This window comes from Arvicanthis niloticus, chromosome 2 (assembly GCF_011762505.2).
Source record: "Arvicanthis niloticus isolate mArvNil1 chromosome 2, mArvNil1.pat.X, whole genome shotgun sequence".
In the NCBI taxonomy this organism is placed as follows: domain Eukaryota; kingdom Metazoa; phylum Chordata; class Mammalia; order Rodentia; family Muridae; genus Arvicanthis; species Arvicanthis niloticus.
The window spans coordinates 135,846,587-135,869,933 of NC_047659.1; the positions used below are offsets into that span (position 1 = coordinate 135,846,587).

Consider the following 23,347-nt stretch of genomic DNA (forward strand, 5'->3'; position numbering starts at 1 on the left):
ATGGTCTATAGGTTAACAACCACTGTTTTTGCATAATCACCCAGGACCCAGGATCCACAGGTCCCTGAAGAAACATAGTGTGATCGGGAGAGACCATCTACACAGATGGAAAACTGTCTCCTGTCATGTTCTCTTCAGCTATGACATACTGTTCCATTCCCCACCTCTGATGTTAGTATTACTCGGGAGGAAGTTCGAGTGTTCCAGTCACTGTGACAACCCTGGTGCTGAGAAGTGTCCACCCCTGAGTGGGTCACCCTACAAACGCCTGGGAAAGAATATTAGAAACACTGCCCTACAACAGACTGCAACAGACTCTGTGTATGCACATGTGTAGGTGTATGTTAGTGTATGTGTGAGTGTGTTACAGTGCAGGTGTCTGTGAAGATGATAATCTGTGTGTGTGAGTATATACAAGTGTGTGCGTGTGTGTTAGTGTGTGCACACATGTGTGTTTGTGTTTATGTGTGGGGGCCAGAGATCAAATGTCTTCCTTAATCCCTCTCCAGGGCTGAACGCAGGTCATCAGGCTTGGCAGCAAGCACCTGCAGAGCCATCTTGTAGGTCTGTCACCTTCTCTTTTGATTGAGACAGTCCCTCTCTGAACCTGGAGCTGCATTTGGCTAGACTTGCTGGCCAGCAAGCCCCATAAGTCTGTTTCTGACTTCCCAGTGAGCCTGGCATTTTTATGGGTTCCCAGGATCACGCTCATGTTCTCATGACCACTCGGGGAGCACTTGACTGAGGAAGCCATTCCCCAGCCCTGACGAGTTGTTTCTAAGGATAAAAAGCTCTTCCCAGAGTTAGGGACAACTCTGATTTCAAGAGTGACATCTCCAGAGCTGGGAGGAACTGGGGTGGGGCTGGAGTGGTAATTTTGATCCCCCCTTCCTGCCTTGCTACCTCCCAGCTGCACCCTCTGCCTGTCTACTTCCCACCCCCTCTTCTTCTGGGGTCCCAAACTTTGTCCACCAGCCAAACACAGCCCCTCCACTAAGTTTATGCAGCTTGTGAGCTAAGAATGGTTTTTACATTTTCAGATGGCTCAGAGGAAAATTCAGAAGAGTTCTGTGACAAGAGAACACAATATGAAATTCAAATTTCAGTGTCCATAAATAAAGTTTTATTGGCACATGGTCTCTAGCTTACCTACCATCTGGGGCTGTCTTTGTGCTAAAAGGGTCCAAGTGGGCATTTTAAAAAGAGACCATGGATTGCAACATACAAATATCTGATGCATGGCTCCTCACATGAAACGTGCTGAGTGAGCCCAGGTCTAAATCCCTGCTCCCTGTTTGGACTAAACCAAAACCAAATGAGCATCTTTTCTGGCCCTGCCTCCACTGTGAGCATCCCTTGCTTCCCTGAACCCCATTAGACCAGTAGAGAACTCATTGCTCCATAGTATGTACTGGCTGTCACTTGCTTGCCACATGTTTGTCCTCCTCTCCCTTGGGGCCATAGGCCAGCATTGAGCTGATTGCCGACTAGTCATGAATATTGATCTGACTGTTTCAAATATTTAAATGATGAAGGCCACCTGTTGTCCACTCTGGGCATGATTTTCTCACCTATGAAATGGGAGGTTTGATCCCCAAGGTCTCTTGACACCGTAGACCACACCGGGCTGTGCAGGATTGCCCTTCTGAACATTAGAAAGATCTTTGGGAGAACAGATAAGACACAGACTCCAGCACTGCAGGCATGACTTCAGCCCGATTGTTGGCTGGCCCCCACACAAGGCCAGAGCCTGATAGCAGCAGGAGTATGTGCACAAAGAGGCTTACATGGTGGAAGCCGGGAAGCAGAGACAGAGAGACAGAGACTGAACAGAGACTCAGAGATCCCGTAGACCTAGTAGTCTCCCCTGCCAAAATCACGCATCTGGCTCTCGGCTCATCAACCCCACTTTTAGGAGTTTGTCTTTCAGATAGTTGCTTAACTTCAGTGTTCACACAGGTCCCCTGTTGGTCATCTTAATATGTAGATCCCAGGGGTCAGGAATGTCTCTAGGTTGGTAGAGCACTTGCCTAGCATGTGTGAGGCCCTGGGCTCCATAGCCTAGCACTACATAAACTGGGCGTGCTGGTGGGCACACATAGTCCTAGCATTCAGGAGGTAAAGACGGGAGGAGGATCAGGAGTTCAAGGACGTCCTCAGCTCTCTGGTACATTGAAAGCCGGTCTGAGCTACAAGAAACCCTGCCTTGAAAAAAAGGAGAAAAGATCCCACCCAGCAGATCTGGGGAAGTGGGTAGAGCCAATGGCACTGAGGTTCTGGGAGCTCTCTCAGATGCTAGTTCTGGACTATTCTGAGCAGCTGTGCTCTAGACTCCACCCACACCACAATGCCCCATGATTCATTTCACCATAGTCTGTAATTTCAAGTAGTGGAAATAACCTAAGTGTCCATTCGTAGTGGGACTAGAAAAAATGACACGTATTTCTACAAATTCAGAGCCTCACCCAGCCTTGAAGAGCGTCCGGGCCACTGTTTCTGTACCAGGATGGAATGGTCTCCAGGACATATTATTAAGAGGGAAAAATAAAACCCACAACAACAAAAATGAGGAGCAGAACAGTAAGTGGTGTGGGTCACTCTCTGTGCACTGGCAGGGGAGGGACAGCCATGGTCACATGGACGTGGAGAATGGAGTCACCTTGTAGAAGACAGAGAACCGAGTACCTGTGGGAGAGAGAACAGAGCATATGAGTGGCCGGGAGAGAGGCAGACACTATACTGATTTGGATTTTGAACTCTGTGACTCTAACACACCTATTTGAAAACAACTGAGGGGCCAGGGATGAAGCTCTTTGGCAGAGTGCTTGCCCAGGCCTAGACAAAGCCCAGTGTCTCATCACCAGTGCAGCAAAAATCAGGCATGGTACTGCAAGCCTGTAATCCCAGCGCTCTAGAGTCTGGGCTCTCTCTCTCTCTCTCTCTCTCTCTCTCTCTCTCTCTCTCTCTCTCTCTCTCACACACACACACACACACACACACACTAGTTGTACCACGTGTAGCCCAGCTGATCTCCAACTGTCTAGAGGCTGGCCTTGAACCCCTGATTCTCCTGGCTCCACCTCCCAAGCATTAGCATCACAGGCTGGCACCTCATCATCAAGATCCACACCACCCCACCTAATAATGGTCAGGTGAGAAATAACCATTGGCATAGCTGAACTGCCATGTCACTAGGAAGGTCACTGCCCAGGTCAACACCCTTTGTGCACAGTCAATGGATGAGAGCCGAGGACAGTCTGCCACTGTGTTTGAGAAACACACACAGGCCTGAGCCCTGCAGACCCTCCATAGATTTTTGCACATCAGCAGGATGAGACCGAGCTCAGGAATCAGCATTCATGAACCCCGCTTCAACAAAGTCGCGCAGGCACCCACTGCTTTGAGTGACAGAAACCTTCACCATCTGCCCAGGGCATAATGAGAGAGCGCTACAAGGGTGAGTGGGGGTGGGGTGGCCTTAGCCCAGGCTCCTATGGCCCTGCACACCCTCAGGATAAGGGTGGAAGGTGGAAACCCAATGCCTTGACCTTCGCTTGAGGCAGCTGCTTGGAGAAGCACAACAGTGCCAAACTCTGCCGAGCTCCCATCTGCTCAGCTGTCAGACTGAGTCACCAGCAGACAGAGGGACGGCACATGACCTGGGCGTAGGGCTGCACTGAACAGGGTGTTGGAGGTGGGGAGGAAAGGCCACCAGATGCAATCACACCTCCTCCTCCAGGAAGCCCACAGGGCATATGCAGGCTTGTGTATAAGGAGTGCCGGAGAGACACACTCCACTAAAACAAGTAGTGTATGCTGAGCACTTCACACGGTGACCTCCATGTTCACTGCCAGAGCAGCTCGGCTCCATGACCCTTCCCCATACTAACATCGTACAGGTGGACAGCTGCAGTGTCCCCTCACCTGAGGTCACACAGCTCAGGATTAGACAGATCCTACCCCAAAGCCCCTTCCCACCTCTCAGCCCCAGGGGCTTCATCCCTTAAAAGGACACACCACCGAAGTCCTCCCAGGCCTTGAATGACTGCATGCAACCGTTGCTTACCAGCCAGTTCTGTTAAGTGAGGTAGATAGTGAGATTTCTCGACTTGATACAAGGAATAAAATTTGCCCCCACCCAGCGCTTCTCCTCTTCCTCCCCCTCCCCACCCACTCCTTTTGTATCCCGCTGTGTGTACACTTGTATGGAGGCTAGAAGCTGACATCAGGTGTCTCCTGGACCGGGTGCTCATGAATTCTGCTGGGCTGGCTGGATCAGTGACCCTCCAGTCTCGGCTGGGAGGTATGTACAGGTGTGTGACACTGTGCCTGACTCTTACATAGGTGCTGGGGTTCACGCCCAGACCCTCACTTGCACTGTGGCCACTCCACCCACTGAGCCATCTCTCAGCCTCCAGACATCTCTTCTCAGTGCTGGGCTCCCTTCACCCATTTTCTGCTGTTTCCCTGAGAAGTCAGGCAGCCCTTTGGACACAGTACACAATTGTTCATCACAAGAAACCCACATTGTTCTGCTTTAACCAACCTGGTTTCTACTGAGAGTCTCAGAGAAGAGACACGCCCCACCCCATGGCCCTGGGCCCACTCAGTGGCAGGAGGGACAAAGGAAATGTGTGTTTCAAAGCCACTTTCACTTCTGCATCCCTTGGGAACTACCAGGTGCCTGCAGGGAACTGGGGACAGCATGGCTGACCAGACAGACCAAAGTTGTCATCTTCCAGAGCTGGTGTGGTAGGAAAGAGTCTGGAGAAGCAGGAAGCTTGGGAAGATGGATCTCTGAGTAAGAGCGCTTGCCACTGAAATGCCAGAGAAAAGTCTAGCACTAAGGAGCCAGGCTTGGTGGTGAGTGTCTGTGATCTCAGCCCACGGGAGGTGGAAGCCAGAAGATCGGGAGTTCGAGGTCATGTTCTGCTACGAAGCAACTTAAGGCCAGCCTGAGCTACATGAGACCCTGTCCCAAATAAACCATAAAGAAGCAGATGCAGTGTCAGCAGGGTGCTTGCCCAGCATGCTTGAAGCTGGGGGTCTCCATCCTCAGCACCATATAAACTGGGCGTAGTAGCTCACGTGCAGCCTGCGTTAGGGATGTGGAGCAGGGAGGATAAATAGTTATTCTAGGCCATCCTTGGCTAAATAATGAGTTTGAGTGAGCCTGGGCTACACAAGACTCTGTTTGAAAAATAGGGGCTGGAGAGGTTGCTCCGCGGTTAGGAGCACTGGCTGTTCTTCCAGGAAACTCAGGCTCAATTCCCAGCACTCACATGGTGGCTCACAGCCATCTGCAACTCCAGTTCCAAAGGATCAGATGCCCTCTCTGGTTTCTGTTGGCACCGCACCCACGTGGTATACATACATACATACATAAATACATACATACATACATACATACATACATACATACATGCAGACAGAACACTCATACACATAAAAAGTAAGGCAGATCAGTGATGGTGCTTGCCTTTAATCCCAGCACTTGGGAGGCAGAAGCAGGCGGATCTCTGTGAGTTCAAGGCCAGCCTGGTCTACAGAGTGAGTTGTGAGTTCCAGGACAGTAAGGGCTACACAGAGTAATCCTGTCTCTCAAAAACAATCATCAATCAATCAATTAATAAAAATTAAAAAATAAAACTAAAAATTAAAACATATATAATACAAAATTATTAGAAATCAGAAATATATGTATATCTTCTCTCTCTCTCTCTCTCTCTCTCTCTCTCTCTCTCTCTCTCTCTGTGTGTGTGTGTGTGTGTGTGTGTGTGTGCATGCGCGCACACGTGCGCGCGCGCATGTAGGAATGGAAGAGTGGGAGAGGACTCTTGGAGAGTTTTGAGAAGACAGCTTAGATGTGTGAGGACCCTGGGAGAGAATATCCTAGGTTGACAGGTATTTCACGTAAAGGCTCTGAGATGGAAACCAGGGAGCTAATTGGGAAACCAAGACAGACAGACAAGGCCTTGCTTCTCACTTTTCTCTTTTCCAATCTGAAGTGAGGACAGAGGCTTGCTGTCCTGTTCCCTGCAGGGGAGTGTGGAGGGGGAGGGGCGGGGAGGGCTGGGCTCAGCCTAGAGGAGAGTCAGTGATGGATGCGCTGGCCAGCCTGTGCTAAGGGCACTTTGGGACAGTGTGGTTTCTCCTTCCTTCTGGCATGTGAGTCCATCGCAGTCTAAATACCTGGGGCTGAGAAGACCTGTGTATTTTCACTGTTTGAGAGCTGGAAAAGCAGAGCCAAGAGCCAAGAGCAGAGCGGACCCTGCCCCAGGTCACAAAGCAAGTTCTGGACAGAGCCAAGCTTTCAGAAGCAGACTGAGGCTGTGACCCACTCCCATCCCAGGTGGAAAAACGCCTCTGTCCTTAAGAACCTTCCTTTCCCCTAGAGCATGAAGCAGGCAAGGCTATTTGCCCAGGGAGCTGTCAGGGAGGCACGTGAGCCATGGTTCAACCCTGTGCTTTCCAGAGTGCCGCCTGCACAACTCGTTCTATTTCTGTGGTGGTGTCATGGAACCCAAGTCCTGACAGGAGCCAGGCAAGTGGGCTACCTTGGAGCCACACCCCCACCCACCCCCAACTTTCTTGAGTTTCAGTTCAATTTAGAAGACAGAGAAGAAGCTGGGCTCGTGGCTCTGGCCCCAGATAAGGAAATGGAGGCCCAGAGTAATGAAAATTCCTGGGTTTTATGGGACTGATACTTCTTTTTCTAGAAGAAAATGATTGTAAATATAACCAGGCATGGCAGCAGCGCACATCTGCAGTCCTGGTGCTTAGATGAGAAGAGACAAAGGAATTGGGAATTCAAGGCCAACCTTGGTCACATAGCAAGTAGAGGTTTGAGGTTAACTTGGGCTACAGGAGACCCAGTCTGAAAAGAGAGAGAGAGAGAAGGAGGAAGGGAGAAAGGAAAGGAGGGGGAAAAAGAGAGAAGGACGGTGGCGGGGGGCTAGCACAGGTATGAGGTGATGTAACAAACAGGACCATTTCAGAGCTCTGGATAAAACAGAGAGATATGGAAGAACTTAGTGGAGGTCAGAGAGGGGCCCTGGGGAGGTGACACCCACTTGACACTCGAGGCAGCCATACTGACAGCCAGGCTAGAAGATGGTTTCAATGCAAAGGTCTTGTGGTGGAGAGGAACTTGGTGCTGGAGAAACAGAAAGCCAAGGGTGGCAGAGCTGGAGCACAGCTGGAACACAGCTGGAGCACGCCAGGCTACAAGATCAGAGAGGCTTGAAGGCCTAGCAGTGGCACATGCGTCCAGGGCCCACAGCCTAAAGTCCTGTATTCTTCAGCACTGGGGCTTGCTCCCCTGTGGCTGCCCTGGCATCTGCACACCGTGGTACTTCCTCTGCCAGATTCCTGCTTTAGCTTAGTGGTTTGTGGCTCTTCCTACCATGCCTGGGCTGTCTCGTGACTCAGTGCTGACTTTCACAGATCCGCTGCCTGCCTCACTCTCCTCACACCCCTGCAGCCTCTTCACCTTGGCGTCTCCCACCATACTCAGGAACAGCAGTGAGGACAGGGGCTGAGGATGTGGCTCAGTGGTAGGCGCTCACCAGGGCATGTGGAGCCCTTGTTCCGTTCCCAGAACCCACCACTTCCCATCACCTTCCTTGGTGTGATCTTTCTTAGACTCAGGCAACAGAACAGTCTTATGCACATTTATTGAGCACCTACTGTGTGCTCCCTTGCAGGACCAAATACAATTGTAACTTAACTCTCTAGGTCAGACAAGGCTACAAATTAGGAAATATGGTGGGTGATTTTTATTTTATTTGTTTTAAATGAAATTTCTTGGGCAAACAAGTGTGGTGGCGTATGCCTGGAATCATGGCACTGGGAAAGTGAAGGTAGAGATCCAAGTCCGAGGACATCCTCAGCCACACAAGGAGTCAGAGGCCAGCCTGGGCTAAGGACCCTGACTTTTAAAAATGAGAGAGAGAGTGCCGGGCAGTGGTGGCGCACGCCTTTAATCCCAGCACTTGGGAGGCAGAGGCAGGCAGATTTCTGAGTTCGAGGCCAGCCTGGTCTACAGAGTGAGTTCCAGGATGGCCGGGGCTACACAGAGAAACCCTGTCTCGAAAAAAAAACAAAAAAGAAAAAAAGAAAAAGAAAAAATGAGAGAGAGAGACAGAGAGAGAGAGGGGGAGGGAGAGAGAGAGAGAGAGAGAGAGAGAGAGAGAGAGAGAGACCAGCTTCATGAGTACCTCTGTCTGCAGTTGGGGTGAAAAAAGCAGAGCAGACTCTGGCAGCGCCTGGCACACAGATCTCATCAGCTTGCCCTGAGAGCCCAGTGCCAGAGTCCTCACATCTTCACTCCTGTCTCTGGGGTGAGAGACAGGACCCAGGAGTGAGGCTGAAGGTAGCCAGGCATCTCGTCCCAGTACCTAAGCGACTCTTGGAGTCACCCACCACTTCCCATCACCTTCCTTAGTGTGACCTTAGACTCAAGCAACTGAAGTCTTCCTGATATACACATTTATACACATTTATTGAGCACTTATTGTGTGCCCCCGCCACAGTACCAAGTACATAACTCTCTAGGTCAGAAGAGACTAAAAATTAGGAAATGTGGTGGGTGATTTTTTTTTTTAATGAATTTTCGCAAGCCATGGTAGCTTATGGTAGAAATAAAACCAATGTGACTTTTCCTGCTGGCAGGTTTCAGCACAAGTCATGTCTCCCACCCCCAATCTCTAGGAACTCCGTCCTGAAGAACCCACAGCACTTGCCTCCATCTCACCCATTAGTTTGGCTGCCACAAAAGCCAGTGTGGGGGGGGGCTAGGGGGTGGGGAGGTTCAGTATCACACTAGACTGCCATACAGGAAGCCCTGGGTTCTGTCTTCAAGAGCACAAGGGGAACACTACCTCAAGAAAACCCTCAGAGTAGAGGAACAGGAACCCTCATGCACTGTTGGAGGGGTGGGGGTGGGACAAGGCCCTGCAGCTGTAGAGCCAAACAGCAAGAGGGCCTCAGAAAGATAGAGCTGATTCAGCAACACATGCACATACACAACACTCTCTCTCTCTCTCTCTCTCTCTCTCTCTCTCTCTCTCTCTCTCTCTCACACACACACACACACACACACACACACACACACACACACACACTGGTTTTGCATACCCATAGGAACTGAGAGCCGGCATCTAAGAAAAGATTTGGAAAGATTTGGACCCTAGTGTTCAGAGCAGAGGCAAAGGGTAGAAGCCACCCGAAGGTTCATCAACAAAGTGGGATATCGTACATAAGAGGGAATATTAGCCACCCTTGAAAATGAAAGGAACTCCCCCCACAGGCTACACTACAGTGTGGATAAACCTGGCAAGCATGGTATTAAGTAAAACAATTCAATCACAGTCAGCAGATGCCATGCAGACTCAGCTGGAGACCAACAGCCCGAGCAGTGGGACTTGCAGTTAATAAGTCAAATTCTGGTCTTGCAAGATGAGGTATTCCAAAAGTGCATGACAGGGAGAGGGCACTGGCCAATGGTGCCCAACACTTACTGGCATTGGATGCTAACTGTAATATGGTAAGATTGGGAGACAGCTTAGCGGGCAATTTGCTTGCCATGCAAGCATGAGGATGCTAGCTCTGCTCCCAGAGGTCATGTAAAAGAAATGGATGCTTGTAATCCCAAGCCGGGAAGGCAGAGGCAGGTGGGTCTCCTGCACTCTGGCCAGGCAGCCTGGGTAATATCAGAGAGGTCTTGATTCAGTGAGCCACCCTGTCTCAAAAAGCAAGGTGGGCAGTGGTGGCTTACACCTTTAATCTCAACACTTGAGAGGCAAAGGCAGGTGGATCTCTGAGTTTGAGGCTAGCCTGGTCTACAGAGTGAGTTCCAGGACAGCCAGGGCTATATAAAGAACCCTGTCTTGAAAACAAAACTAAAAATAGACTAAGGTGGAAAATTGGGAAAGACACACAGTGTAGTGGCCTCCATGCAATACACACATGTTCACACATGCACACACATGCCACATACACACCACATACATAGATACATGCCCCACATGTACACAAATAAAAATAAAGACTGGCAAAAGAGTGAAATAGATTGTTTAAAATTAAAAACAAAAAGAGGTCATAATGCCTCTTTGAGAGTCTGCAGAGCCAATCTCCCTTTCTGACAGGACCTGGCTGGGGTCCCTGCAGTCACACCTGGCTCACTTCTATGCTTACACTCACACACTCAGAGCAGGCTTCTGTGAGAGTTCAGTGAGGATGCTGGTCCCCAGAACACCACCATAATAACAGAACCGTGTGTGTGTGTGTGTGTGTGTGTGTGTGTGTGTGTGTGTGTGTGTGTGTATTGGATGCACATGTGTACACACAGGGGGTTGGAGGGTGGGAATAGAGCTATTTTTCATTATATCTATGTATTTTATTATATTATGTATTTTATATTATATTTATGTGTATGTGTCTGTTTGTCGGTGTATGGATCACGGGTGTGTATACTTTGGAGGCAGGGGACAGAAGAGGACATCAGATGCCCTGGAACTGGAGTTTACAGGCAGTCAAGAGTCACCATGTGTGTGCTGAAACTGAAGCTCTGGGGGCAGCCAGCCCTCTTCACTCTTGGTGGCTAAGCTCTCTCTTAGAGCTGGATTCTAACTGAGACTTCGGGAGACCGCTCTAAGTCACACTGTCTCCACAGTCCTCAGCTCCCCATCTTTAGAACCAGCCCGGGAGTCAGAACTATCTAGCCTCTGGTGTGTCTTGGTTGGCTGCCTCTAGACTTAAAACCTGGGAGCATCCTATTGGAGAGCTAAGCTACTGATACAGTGTATCTCAAGGTCTCCATCTGGAAACTCAGATTGATGCCGGTGGCGGAAAGCTGCCTGGATCTTCTGGCATCAACCTGATCCTTCCCTGCCAGGGCTTCATATATGGCTGAGTTTTCCTGGGTTGGACAAAATGACATTACCGACTTCAATGACAGGTCATGTAGGGTCTCCTGGGTGAAGATTTCTTTGGAAACACCTGGGGATTTTGGTCAGAACATTCTCTTTTCTCAGGCTTCATTCTCGTAGACTTTACAGTCTACTCCAATCAGGGGGATCCCCACTGATACCCCACCATATGACTCTATTCCGTAAGTTTGCTGGAATTCCCGGTGTGTGTGTGTGTGTGTGTGTGTGTGTGTGTGTGTGTGTGTGTGTGTGTGTGTAGGCTCTGAACGACTCCTGTACCTTGTTCTAGGGACTTCCCATCAATGATCTCCTCTCAAGCCCCACCTCAAGACATAAAATTAAAAGGTAAAACCAAAAATATCTTTACTCGGGCTGGGAAAGTGGCTGAGTTAATAAGAGGCTTGGCATACAAGCATGAAGACCTGAGTTCAACCCTCAGCACCCACGTAATTCCAGCTCTGGAGAGGTGAACACAGGAGGTTCTCTGGCATTCACTGACCAGCTAGTGTAGCCAATGGGTGAGCTCCACGTTCAGTGAGAGACCTTGTCTCAAGATCTATAAGGTGGACAGCGACCAAGAAAGACATCTAACATTGACCTCTGGCTTCCGTGTGCTTGCACACAGAAATACATGCACACTCATACATACACAACGTTTCTTCATTTTAAAAATTGTTCTGACTAAAACCTTAGAATTCTTCCTAAACACTAAACAGGAAAGATGAAGGCTGGCATTTGTACCCTCCTCCCCCTCTTCGCTATAATTTGATGGTCACTGTAGGTGACATTTACTAAGCATTTACTATGTGACAGGCATACTACCTCATTTAACCCTTACATCGACCCAAGGATGCAGGCCCTGTTGTAAGCCCACTTTAGAGAGGAGAGAATGAAGGTGGAGCCCATATGGTGGGGTGGGAAGACTGAGAGCCTGTGTGAGAAACAGCACCTCCCCTCCCCCAGGCTCCAATTCTGCATACTGTCCTAGGCATACGTGGCTCATTCTTCCTAAGAATCAAAGCACACAGGGAAGAAAGTGGAGAACTCTCTTTATTGTGAATGTTCTTAAGAACAGTTCGTACAAACCTGCAGGTCAAGCCTGTGTCTACATACTAAGCTAACAGGCCATTTTCAGAGTTCATTTAGATTTCCAGAAAAATTGAAAGCACTTCCAATCCCCTGAGAAAGTTTCTTGTAGCCCCTGGGTCCCTCATGACACCAGTGAGCTCTTACCTCAGTCTATCCTGTCCTTGCTTGTGTTCACACAGCCTGTGGCTGTCACCGGTGTGCTGTCATGCGGGACAATTTCCTGCCCTAAACATCCCTACCTCTTACCTGCTCATCCTCCATCCCTGACTTTCAAGGATTTTCTTGATGTCCAGAAATTCAACAGCCGGTCTCACTGAAGCCCTAAAACTGGTTTTCTTTTTCTCCTGCCCACTTACTGAAGGGTATCTTGGGTGCTTCCAAACTTTCACCTTTACAATTAGAGTTTATTGTTCTCCTTGTTGTTTTGTTTCTTGAAACAAGGTTTCTCTGGGGAGCCCTGGCTGGTCTCCAACTCAGAGATCTGCCTGCCTCTGCTTCCAGAGAGCTGGGACTAAAGACGTGTGCTGCCAAGCCCTGCTAGGATTTATCATTTTTATCCCTTTCTCTTCTAGATGCAGGAAGTAAGAACATCAGGTCACTATAGATTAGGAAAACACAGAAGGGCACAGAGCACAAGATCAAAATCTCCCACTTCTGAAATGTTTCAACAAAAGCTGGGGAGGTGGGTGCGAGACTTCTTTCATTCATCCATCTGTCCATCCATCCATCTGCCCGTTGATCCATCTGTCTGTCCATCTGTCCATCCATCCATCCATCCATCCATCCATCCATCCATCCAATCATCCATTCCTCCCATGACTGCTCACAGAGGGGCCACTACATTCAAACATAGTCCAGGGCATTTCTGAGAACTATTTCCTGGGAGAGATTGGCAAATGAAAACCTAGTTGCTCAACGAGTCAGTCCTACAAAGAACGAAGTGACAGCTGTTGTTTATTGTGGGCTTGTGGCACCAGGCATATTTGTAAGAACTCTGTGTCCACTGAGGCTACCAGGGAGTGAGCCCATCTTTAGGCTCCACTCTTACAGATGGGGAAACTGAGTTCTGAGAAGTGAAACAAGGTCGCTAAGTTTGGGAGAGGAAGAAGCAGGATCTGTATCTAGATCACGGGTCTGCACTTCTGCCCTGCTGTAAAGTCGGGCAGTCACTTCAGACCTGGATCCACAGCTGCTCACCCGTCTGGTGTCCAGCCTTTTGCTTTCTAGGGTTCTGAGAAGCGAGCTTCGCTTTCTTTTTGGCTCCCTCCAGTTTCGCAGTTGTGGGTAAGTTAAGGGTGTGGAGTTCCTGCAACAGAGAGGCAGGACCCAGGAGCCCTAGAGCTCACAAGCCAGCTGGCTGGCTGGCTGGTCAAATCTAGTGGGCTGTGGTTCAGAGGGGAAAAAAAAAAGGTGTCTCAAAAAACTAAGCTAGAGCTTTTCTCAGGCTGCCGGGAAGATGGCGGACATTCAGATGGAGCATGCTTACCAAAAGCAGCCTACAATCTTTCAAAACAAGAAGCGTGTTTTGCGGGGAGAAACTGACGAGGAAAAACTCCCTCGGTACTACAAAAACATCGGTCTAGGATCCAAAACGTCCAAAGAGGCCATCGCGGGCACCTACATAGACAAGAAATGCCCGTTCACCAGCAATGTCTCCATCCGAGGCCGCATCCTGTCTGGTATCGTGACAAAGATGAAGATGCAGAGGACCATTGTCATCCGCCGGGACTACCTCCATTACATCCGAAAATGCAATGGCTTTGAGAAGCGTCACAAGAGCATGTCTGTGCATCTTTCCCCGTTTCAGGGGTGTACAGATCAGATCGGTGACAGTGTCACTGTTGGAGACTGCGGGCCCCTGAGCAAGACTGTACGATTCAATGTGCTCAAGGTCACCAAGGCTGCTGGCACCAGTTTCAGCAGTTCTAAGGGGACTCTGGCCAATGCCCTAGAACAAATAAAGTTATTTTCCAAAAAAAAAAAAAAAAAAACCCTAAGCTAGAGCTCCATAGAAGATACACTCAGCCTTGACCTTTGATCTCTGCATGTATACCATACATGCAAACACTAAATTAAAAATCAGTTTTTAAAAAGCGTATTATTCACGCTAAGGGATCAGGACAAAACCAGAATGAGAAGTGCCAGGTGAATTGTTGCCAGGCAATTTAATTTTCTGGCTGTAATTTCTGAGCTAATGGCAACTCACACCCTGAGTTCAAGGCTATATCACTCAAGACAGTCATGCACACAGGGGCTGGGTGGCTCTCAGGTCCACAGAACTAAAACCCCTTACTACCTGCACGTCCAGGTGCACCCCTGGGGCAAGGGCATGCCTGGTGTGTGGCTGCAGCCCTTGTAGGTGACAAACGTGGCCAGAGCCAGAGCACAGGGCTCCCTGTGCCGTGCAAGTGATGGATGGATGGAGGGGCGAGCTCTCCTGGGGTTGAGGGAAGAATGAAAGCAAGATTTGAGAACTGCTTGCTCTCTCCACGAGAGAGGTGAGACACGTGAGGCCTGAGGAGGTGGCTTTTAGCAGCTCCCCACTTAGGGTTTAAAATAACTTCTGGTTAAAAAAGAAAAAATAAGGAAAAGGCAGAGTTAGAAAAAAAAAGAAAAAAGGAAAGGGAGCTTCCACTGACACCCACACAGCCCACCACGAATGCTGGGCTCTGCTCCCCGCCAACCCCGGCCCACAGCAACTCTGTCCAGAGAATGACGGAAGAGCCCCTACCAAGAGTAAAGAAGGAGTGGCTCCCAGAGCCGAGGGACCCTCTGCCTCTCACTACAACTTGCCTCTTTGACTGACTGGTTAAGGCCTCAGGCCCTGATCCTACGAACTCTGGTAATGACTCGATATGTTCCTCTGCTCTCAGGAAAAAAATATGGCAAGCAAAACGATCATGGCAACAAACACTGGGTGCCATGAGGCAGGGGACACCAAGGAGTGCTGGGGAATGTAGCAAACTGCATAGACTAACCCCCCTCCCAGGGCCCTGTTACAGTTCAGGGTTCATCCTAATGAAGTTTCCCATACACTGAGGCTGTTGTCACCTGGTGAGTTCCCACCACACATGCCCTTCATGGCAGGTATTAGTGTCCTTTCAATCAGTGATGTGCCTCCCTCATACGTGACGGATCTGGAGTGAAAACATTTGCCTACCTCTTTAGTAGCTGAACAGGATTCGTACCCAGGCCTTTCCCCAAAATATCTATAGTTACAACGAGGCTGCCTGTACCACAGAACCTGTCCCCTGGCTTTTATTCGTTAATCTCTTCAGTGTGACCAAATGCCTCCAAGCCCCCCTCATGGAAGCACAGAACTTGAGGAAGTGTTCATTCACGTTCACAGTCGGAGGTGATAAAGCTTGTCACAACAGAGGGGCCATGGTGGCAGAGATGTGAGCCGCTGCTTATTCATATGGGGCTGGCCAGGAAATGCTTAGGGGTCTGGAAGCTCCGCTGGCTTTTGATCCCCTAGTCCCACCCCATGGCTGCCCATCTGCCAATCAGACCTCACCTCTGAAAGGTTCTACAGCTTCTCCAAACCGTACTACTCACTGGGATAAACATGGGAGTTGCTGGAGACATTCCCATTCAAACCATAATATGACTCCCTGTGCATTCTCTAGGACCCCAGAAAAGGTGTGTGCACGTGTGTGTGTGTGTGTGTGTGTGTGTGTGTGTGTGTGTGTGTGTGTGTTTACATGCATGCAGGAGGACAGGATGGTGTGCATTTGGGGGGTGAAGTAGTGTGTTTTCTTTTTTCTTTCTTTTTTTTTTTTTTTTTTTTTTTTTTTTTTTTTTTTTGGTTTTTCATTACAAGGTTCCTCTGTGTAGCCCTGGCTGTCCTGGAACTCACTCTGTAGACCAGGCTGGCCTCGAACTCAGAAATCTGCCTCCCAAGTGCTGGGATTAAAGGCGTGCGCCATCACTGCCTGGCTAGTAGTGTGTTTTCTATGGCCAGACTTTTGCTAGGTGCTCTGGGAGACCTGACTGAGAAGGAAAGATGCTCTCTGTCATTCTCAATGCTGAAGAAATCAGGAGCTCCCTTAGGGCAGCCGGATGACAAAGCAGGATGTCATGGTTTAAGTGTGGCCCATGGCAGGAAGTATCATTATCTGTTCATCTAAACTGGGGACCCAAGAGAGGCTCGGGCATGGCTGTGTCCCCTGCTCAGGCTCTGGGGAGGCCATAGTCTTGGGAAGTGGTGGATGTGGAAAAGGTGTGCAATGTCATGCTCATTTGGAACATGGGGAAGGGACAGTCACAATTGGGGTTTCATCTAGACTTGGAGTGGGGTGGGAGGAGCATCAGGGAGGACCTCGTGAGCAGGGGATGTGAAGTAGAGGGGAAATGAGAACATCTGGGTCAACAAAAGGAACACTTGTGAGAGACCTGAGAGGCTGGAACAGAGAGCTGAGCATCACAGCAAGGGACAGCGGCAGGAGGAGCATGGCGAGGGCAGAGGAAGCCAGGAGCTGGCCAGGGCTTGAGCTCCAGGGCTGTTGAAAGGCTAGTAAGAGGACAAAGGCAGAGTGCTAACCACAGCTGGTGCCCAGGGGCATGGCACATTCATGTGGCCACAGTAAGGTGACTTCACTCATATACAGGGGGGTGAAGTCGCTGGGTTTTGGTTATAGTTGTACAGCTATAATCCCAGTACTTGGGAGGTGGATGTGGGAAGATTAAGAAATCAAAGTTATCCTCAACTACATAACACATTTGAGGCTAGCCTGAGCTATATGAAACTCTAAAACAGAAAGAAAAGAGAAAGAAAGGTAAAAGGCCGGGTCCTCCCTGGCAGGGGAGAAGCCATCCTATGACAGAGGCTTGTGCTAGGGAACTTGGAACACAATGGACCCCCAAAGAATTTAAATTGCCTCAGAAACCTATGCTGGGGGGAGAAGGCTGAAGGTTTGTGTCAGTTAGAGGTGGGCTTGTCTTCCTCCCAGGAAGAGATTCCACGCAGTTCTGACAGCTTGTCAAACCACCTTGTAGAGGAGACAATGATGGGTCGGTGATGGGAGGGGCCAGGCCTTGAGTAGGACTCTGCCTTCAGCTTAAACCAAAACTTGATGTCAAACCAGAAGAGGGACTTAGGGTGGGGGTCCCTAGACTTCTATTTGCTCTTCTTCCAAACATGGCCACGTTAAACACATCTCTTTTTTTTTTTTTCTTTGCTTTTCACTTGTTTGTCTGTTCAAATAACAAGTTGAGAAAGAGTGGCTAAACCTAGTTTGCTGAAGCTCCCAGGGCCCAGGCTCTGAGAACAACCAACAATCAGAGCAGCAACCAGCTCTGGGGCTGGACCAGAGCAGCCTCATTGTCAAATCCTATGTAGACTCTGGGTGCATTTGAGTCTGTTCAGGTGTGCAGTTGGGAATTCAACATTCGGCAGCTGGATGTGTATAGTGGTTCACTTCTGTCTTCCCAGAGCTTGGAAATAGAAAGAAGGTGAAGTTAGTATTCAGCCTTTCTTGGGACACAACACATGCGGCAGCCCCTCCACCTCCACAGACACCCAGCTGAGTGGCAGTCTCTGAGTCCCCAGCTAATAGGATTCCCTGAGCCAGGACCTCTCACCTGGGAAGAGACCTACATCAAAAAGGTATTGGTACCCACACAAGCAGCTCCCACCCACTACCCCCTCCTACCCTCACTCCCATTCCTACCCCTGCCTCCTGCCTGAGAATCAGAGAGCCTGGCTTCATCTGTACTGTGATCTCCCACCCCCACCCCTGCCCCCAAAAGGTACAAGAAAAGATCCCACTTCTGCCAAAGCCTCGGACTCTGCTCTTTAGAGCCTGCTGTGCTGTCTCTGGTGCTGGGGCCTGACCACCCCAGACAGAACTCACCATGCTATTGTTTCTCCGTCTGGTTGTCCCCAGCAGTAACACTTCTAATGAACTCCATACTCCACAACAATCCATCTTGGAAGAAAAATGAGACAGCTGGGCAAGACAGACTCCATCTCTCTTCAGGATGTCGGCATTTAGTGTCGATGGAGGACATGTATGTATATATAATAGGGCGCTACCAGGAAGTTACAGCTACTCTTTTGTGGTTTGACTGGGAGCAGAGTGAGTTGTTTTTGACACGGCGGGGTGGGGAGATATTGTTTCTGCAGATGATGTAGACCAGCAAGGCAGGAGTTGGGGGTAGTGAGAATTAAGTGGGGGAGTGCCAGGCAATTCTTTATGTCTAGGAACCTGTCTCAGTTCCTCATGACTTGAGGCTACTAACCCAGCACATCTCAGCGTCCCTCTTGAATGCCCACCCTAAACCTTTCAGAAGGCTGAGGCAGGAGGCTTGCTGAAAGTTCCTGGTCAGTCTGAAAGCAAGCAACAAAAACTAAAAGTCAAAGGTTTGGGCTGGAGATAAGAGTCCAGCGCTGAAGCACTCACCTTCCTACAGAGCAGAGGAAAGCGGCCCACACAGGGATGCAGGTCAGCGGGAGGAGGGGGAAGGTGAAGATTTGGAAGCCATTACAAGGCGACAAACAGGTAAACTAAATCTCGGAGGAGACCTGGCTGAGCAAGGCTGAGGGAAGGATAGGAGGCCAGCGCACAGAGGGTGATGGGGAAGGGGCCTGGGACACTGGGACTACTGGAGTAGCATTCCTTCTTCAGACAAGGAGCTGAGGAAAGGCAAGTGCAGATGCAGAAGCCCTAGTCACCTGTGCCTTCTCACCTCAGGGGACTAAAGTGAATCATCTGGAACCCTTCCTTCTTTCTCCACACAAACGCACACCTTTGTGGAGGTAGAAATGGCAGATGGGGTGGCAGATTCAGTAATCTTATCCCTCACCCTGAGGCAGAATACCCTTCACTAGTTGCTATGGAGACTAAGGTTGGAACCTCAGGTGGGCAGGATGGATGCCACTGAGGCCTCTGGGGGTGGTGAGTCAGACTGTGGGATCCGCCCTGCAGAGGACAGACTGCAACTCTGAAGGCAACTTGAGAGATGGCCATGGCCGCTCCTCGATCCTCGGGGGCTTATCTCCCCAAGCCATCGTCTCCTGGGAATCAAGAGGAAAGGAGCCTGCCTTGTTTTCTCTTTTCTCCCCTCCTGGCTGATTGTCAGCTGGGTCTGCTCAGCAGGGGTGGTAGGTGTGACACTAGGAAGCAGGGAGGTCTCCCCACTCTCAACTGGGTTTTTTAACATCATCTTGTCTGGCATTTTGTCTTCGGGCTAAGTGGTGAGCACTGCTTAGGGAGCACTCACCAAACAGCTCTGTAATGGACTAAGTACACTTAGGAAGGGCTGGAAAGGAAGGGACTGTCTTTTCTATAAAGACTCGGAACTCCATGGCTAGGGAGATGGCTCAGCAGGGGAGAGTGTGGGGAATGGAGTTTGGAGCCTCAGAACCCAGGTAAATAAGTGGCAGGTCAGTGTGGTGGTCCTCCTGGAATCCAGCACAAGGGAGTTGGAGATTTAACCACTGGGTAAACTGGCTAGATCCTAATTAGTGACAGCCCGCCTCAGTACATGTGACAAAGGGATCAAGGATGATACTGGACACCAACCTCAGGCAACATCTGTGCACGCGCTCGTGCAAACACACACACTGCATCACATCACATGACGTCACAAAGGTCCTGTAATCCAGGAAGGAAAGTGGGCACAAAAGTCACAGTGTTTTCTTCACAAGACTTTTTTATCTAGCTCCCTCGTTGAGCTGAAGCTTCCTGGGAGGCAGACCGTCTCAGCATCCAGCTCCAGAACCAAGCAGGAGACAGGGTGAATGAGCTGGGCATGGCTCAGGCTCAGTCACCCCATAGAGGCGGGAGGATTGTCAACAGTGTGAGGCCAGCCTGGGCTACACACTGGGGAAGGGAAGGTGGGGAAGAGGCCCAACATCCAGATCATTCAGGGGTCTCTCGCTGAATTGGAGCTTACTCGTTTGCTAGACTGGTTGGTCAGCGTTCGTCAGTGAGCTCCAGGGATCTTCTTGTGTCCATCCCTTCCAGCACTGGAATTACAGGCTGGTCTTCAACTCATGGAGATCCACCGGTGCCTATGCTTTCATGCATACATGTGTACATGCACATGTGTGTGCATCAATGTAGAGGCCAGGGGTCAAAGCTCTGTGTCTTCCTCTGATGCTCTCCGCCTTTGCTGGTATACTTTTTGGGATACTTTACTGAATTCTTATATCCACCACCCTTTGGATTCCACCCTAATCCCTTCCAACCACCTGACATTAGGTAGGAAAGCAAGAAGGTTAGAGGGGAAAGGGGGCGTAGACTGCTTCCTGCTAACCATGGGCACTGAGTTCCTTGGGGCAAGTCCAATCTTCATGGTCAAGATATCTCCATCCAGCAACCCAGCAACCCAGCAACCCAGCAACCCAGCAACCCAGCAACCCAGCAACCCAGCAACCCAGCAACCCAGCAACCCAGCAATCCACCAGTAGCAAACACACCAATAGGAACTGACAGCAGCAGCCACCACAGGCCCTCTAGGGGCTTTCCCATTTATACCTATCTCCAGAGTCCCAAACATAAACTGTCTGCAGCTGGCAAAATCACACCCCTCCTAGAGCATGAGACAGTCATAGGTAGTGGCTGTGGACAATCTGCATGTACACCTGTATGCACAAAAGCATATTCAATATGCCCCAAAACATATGCATATGCACATACCATACACACATATACAAAGTCAATACAGTATGTTGACTCACAAACTGAGAAGTGCAGGGTTGGGGGAACTTCACACATGACTACACCCAGGGGTCAAAGCTGTACTTCTTCCCTCCCGCTGGTAATGTTAGCCTCACACCCAGAGAGAGCCTCTCCCTTCGTGGCTGTTGGTGGCAAGGTCTCTTAGCAGGGACAGCAGATGAAGTTTCTTTTCTCTCCATAGTTTTGGGGCCAGGGCTTATCCTGGTCACAGCTGGAGCAATGTGGGCATGTACCAACTCCTGGTGGGAGAAGCAGCCAATGAGTGGGTCTCTTGCTACCAGAATAAACACAGAAGCTTAGAGGTCGGAATAGTGTTTTACGTTTTAACAACAGGAAGCTAAAATAAACTTTGGGGCTTGTTTCTTCTCTCTCTCTCTCTCTCTCTCTCTCTCTCTCTCTCTCTCTCTCTCTCTCTTTCTTCTCTTCCTTCCTGCCTGTCTTTCTGTCTTATTTTGACATGTATTATGCATTTATGTTTGCATATTCACATATGTATAAGTGTGTGTGAGTGTGTGTGTGTGTGTGTGCGTTGAGGCCCAAGGTTGATTTGGGAATCATCCTTTATAGCCTTTAAGCCTACTCCTTGAGGAGGGGTCTTTCAGTCAAACACAGAGCTCACTGATTCAGATGGTCTTGCTAGGCAGATTGCTGGGGAATCTCCTTTGCTTTCCATTTCTGACACTGGTGTTCCAGGGAAATCGCCATGCCCACTGGCACTGCGTGTGTGTTTGGGGTGGGAACTCCAGTCTTCTGGTTTACGCGGCAGATGCTTTAACTGCTAAGCCATCTCCTCAGCCCTTGTGCTTTGAGACAGTCTCATGTAATCTAATCTGCCCTTAAACTCCCTATGTAGCCCAAGCTGGCCTCAAACTCCTGGTCCTCTTGCCTCTGTTTCCAATCATGTCTGCCATCCCTGGTTGAGAACTTTTTAAGGCTCACATCTGACCAACTTGAGTGTTCCGTTCTGCACCTTGACTTCCTCTCTAAACCCTGAAGCTTTGAGGGTCCTACCACAGGGGCTGAGTGGCCTGACCTCCCACACTCTGCTCCTCATCACTCCCTATAGCCCGTGGTTCTCACAGACCCACAAACCGCCAAGCAAAGCCTTGGTTTGTTCCCTAATAAAATGGGGACAGCTCACTCACTTGTCTGCCCACAGTCCCAGAATTCCCAGGTTTTCTAACAACCGAGTGATACCTCCTTGTCCACCTTGTCTTCCAGGAAGTGACAACCCACCTCAGAGCTGGAGACTGATATGTGATCATGCCTGACCAATGAAAGCACACAGCAAGAAGCATTCTGAATGGCCTGTGTTTGGTTCACGGGAGGCCTGAGCTGGGGTCATTAGGAAAATAAAAACTCTGGGCCCAGGCATGTGTTTAAGTGGATAGAGGGGCTGGATTCACTCCCCAGCACTGTGCAGACACCTGTAATCTCAGCATGCAGGGGGTAAAAAACATTCAAGGTTGTCCTTAACAGGTTTGAGGCTAGCTTGGGGTACATAAGACCATGTCTCAAAATTACAATAAGCAACTAAATAAAAGGTTGTCTATGTGGTGCTGAAAGGTAATGGAAGGCTTGAGCCACATGGAGAGAAACCCCTGGGGGTGAGGGGTCAGAGCCACAGCCAGGGACAAAGAAAGAGAACTCGAAGGACAGATTAGAGGCCCCCAATTCAGCTGTGCCCAAATCCCACTGGACTTTGCCTGTCTTAAATTTTTATTACATGTATTTATACGTATGCATGCATACACACATCAAGATTGATGGCTGTTTTACCTACAGAGCCGTTTCACTGGGCCTCTGGTCTCTGTCTTGGTAGGGTCACTTCTTTGCTCAAGCCAATTGCAGATGGGTTTCAGTCTTCTATAACCAGAAGAACCCTGTACAGGGCTACCCAGTAAGGGTTACATGAGACCACAAACTACGAAGTGTTCAGCCGGAAGCACTCCCCCAAATGGAAGTCATTATTATTAATATTTCATGATTTCATCCTCCACACGCAGATTCAAATCTGTTTCCACTTTTAGAATGTTTACTTTTGAAAAACAAAAAGGTTGGACGTTTGTGTGGTTGGGGCTGATTCTCACTTGGCGGCAGTGTGACCATGCAGGTTATTTGAATCCTGGATGCTCTGTGATGATTGACTGTCTGTCACTTGACTCAGCTCTCTTCTCACCACCGTCTACCTCCCTACCCTCGAAGATGTCAAGATGTACAAGAAAATGCCTAAGTGTTAGCACAGGGACCACCAGAAGCTTCCTACACTGCCTGTGTGTGTGTGTGTATGTGTATGGATGTGGTGTGGATGTATGTGTTTGTATGTGTGGATGTGTATATGTGTGTGTGTGTGTATGTGTGTGTGTAGATGTGTATGTGTGTGTGTGCAGATGTGTGAACATGTATGTGTGTATTGTGAGGATGTGTGTTTGTGTGAGGATATGTGTGTATGTATATATATGTGTATATGTGTGTATGTGTGGGGGGTGTATGGATGTGGATGTGTGTGTTTGTATGTGTATATTTATATGTGTGTGTGTGTGGATATGGATATGTGTGTTTGTATGTGTGTGTATGTGTATATGTGTATGCTGATGTGTGTATAGATGTGTGTGTGAACATGTGTGTGTGTATATGTGT

General features: G+C 49.4%; 1 pseudogene; it reads left to right on the plus strand.

Moving 5' to 3' along the window:
• The first annotated feature begins 13,460 nt into the window (after positions 1–13,460).
• On the plus strand, positions 13,461–15,586 carry LOC117703263 (small ribosomal subunit protein uS17 pseudogene; annotated as a pseudogene).
• Positions 15,587–23,347: the final 7,761 nt, after the last annotated feature.